At 38.4% G+C, this 2,473-nt stretch overlaps 1 protein-coding gene across 1 annotated transcript in view; it reads right to left on the bottom strand.

Moving 5' to 3' along the window:
* KLHL41 (kelch like family member 41) overlaps positions 1–2,473 on the bottom strand; it is a 20,291-nt gene that overhangs the window by 10,180 nt on the left and 7,638 nt on the right. The window lies entirely within an intron of this gene.

Genomic DNA, 2,473 nt, shown 5'->3' with positions numbered 1-2,473 from the left:
GGTTTCACCATGTTGACCAGGATGGTCTCGATCTCTTGACCTCGTGATCCACCCGCCTCGGCCTCCCAAAGTGCTGGGATTACAGGCGTGAGCCACTGCACCCGGCTATAATTATTTTTTTTTTAATTAAAAAAAAATTTATTTTATTTATTTATTTTTTTAAAGACAGGGTTTCGCCATTTTGGCTAGGCTGGTCTCAAACTATTGGCCTCAAGTGATCCGCCTGCCTCAGCTTTCCAAAGTGCTGGGATTACAGGCATGAGCCACCATGCCCAGTCCCAAAGAATTCTTAATTTGAATATATGCCACTAAGCAAAGGACAAGCCCAAATGTGGGGATCAAAACTATTTTATAAGGCCAGGTGCAGTGGCTCATGCCTGTAATCCTAGCACTTTGGGAGGCCGAGGTGGGTGGATCACCTGAGGTCAGGAGTTCAAGACCAGCCTGGCCATCATGGTGAAACCCCATCTTAAAAAAAAACCAAAAAACTATTTTATAACTTAATTTGGCTACTGGAAGGTAGGGTACCTTTACTTCTGGATAGCTGCTTAGAAGCCCAGGCAAAGCTGATTTTAATCCTATCTACTAAATTCAATTTAAGGGTTTTTTTTTTACTCTATTTGAGTAAAAAAAATAAAAGTGTAAACCTTTTATTGTACCTCAATAACAAATGGTAAGTTTATTTATTAACTGAATATCCTAGGAATTAATCAGCTAACTTAAAAAAATAATTAGGTGCAAATATATCTACTTTAAATTTTATATGATACATCATTTTATATTAGCACAGATATACCAGTGCATTTTAAGAAATCTCGGACTATAGATTAGACAATGAATCATCTGAGCTGATGAATAATGAGGAGTTTTATATGCCAAATGCTACCAGAAAGACCTGGACTCATCTGAATTATTCTTAGTATGTTATGGGGTCTCACTCTGTCACCCAGGCTGGAGTTCAGTGGTATGATCTTGGCTCACTGCAACCTCCGCATCTAGGGCTCAAGAGATTCTCCCATCTCAGCCTCACAGGTAGCTGGGACCCCACAGGCGCATGCTACTGTGCCCAGCTAATTTTTTGTATGCTTGGTAGAGACAGGGTTTCACCATGTTGGCCAGGCTGGTCTTGAACTCCTGAGCTCAAGTGATCCTCCAGCCTTGGACTCCCAAAGTGCTGGGATTATAGGTGTGAGCCACTGCACCCGCCCCTTGGTATTTTTTATGGTTCCTTAAAGTTATCTATAATTTGATGGGAGTTCAGAATTCCAAATAATAATTGGTTAACTGGATATATTTGGTGATGAAAAACACCTCAACATTTTATGTGAGGACAATTTTTTTCTAAACTTTGTAAACGACCAGTTATCTGGAGCATAAGCATTTCCTCTAATATTTGACTATGGGTATGAACATTATCCAAAATCATGTTCTTCAAATTCATGGGAACTGGTGCAATTCAGCACTTACTTCTAGATAATGACTCATTTCAAAGTTCTTGACGTTGACATTTGTCAAGCAGTGTTGTGTTGGTTAACCATATTCTCAAGATTAATATATTCCTACTGACAAGAACTGTTTGCTTCTTACTGACATATCAATTTCCTAGTTACTAATGCTACTTGAAGGAAACAATTTAAATCATTTGGCAGGTTCCTGTGTTTCCAAAGTCAGAACGCTCTTTAGTAGTGATTTTCCGTTCCATTTACTCAGGAAAAATACCCAAAATAAGATCTCGCACCAGGTGAGCTTGTAATACACCTTCCTTTGAATTTGATAGGAATAGGTGGGATTAAGGAGGATATCAACATTTTAGAATATATTATCTTTGAATACAGGTAGATGTTGAAAAACCATTGCTTCCCCCCACCTGCCACCTGGGCAAATGATCTAGATCAAAAAAACCATTGCTTTTTAAAATCACCTTTTCTGTGTTATATTTACCATTTTAATTGACTAATACCCATTAATCATTAACTCTAGAATAGAGTTCTTGGCATCTAACACATTTCCATAGTTTACTCTCCTGCTTTGTCCTTACAATTCTTAATTTGGCTCCCTTTTCAGGGTTGGACATCTCTATTAATTCAACCGCCTGAGCAAATGATGACAAGCCAAATTAGGCAGAGTTTTCAGGGGCAGAATATTAGTTCTTACCATCTAAACTGAAAATGCTCATTTTACTAGACAGGCTATACTGGTTTGACTGTCTCTGGAGTATCTGGAGCTCACTCACTTTTCCTCTCTCTGAGTTATAAGATTTCTTTCCCAATTACCGATCCCTTGAGAATTGACTAGAAATCCGGTTAGGTTTATATATGAAACCTCATCCTGGTTCTCTCACAGAGACTGGGTGCCACTGGGAACCCGTTTTTGAACAGTTGTTAGCCATTTTGAATATGACCTCTGTCAGGGAGTAAATATGTGGAACACTGATGAAGAAATAACTGCCTTCATTTTTTTTTTTTTTTTTTTT

The sequence above is a fragment of the Cebus imitator genome, unplaced genomic scaffold (assembly GCF_001604975.1).
Source record: "Cebus imitator isolate Cc_AM_T3 unplaced genomic scaffold, Cebus_imitator-1.0 Scaffold628, whole genome shotgun sequence".
NCBI classification, from domain to species: domain Eukaryota; kingdom Metazoa; phylum Chordata; class Mammalia; order Primates; family Cebidae; genus Cebus; species Cebus imitator.
The sequence above is the reverse complement of the archived record's forward strand: the minus strand, read 5'-3'. Positions and strand labels throughout refer to the sequence as shown.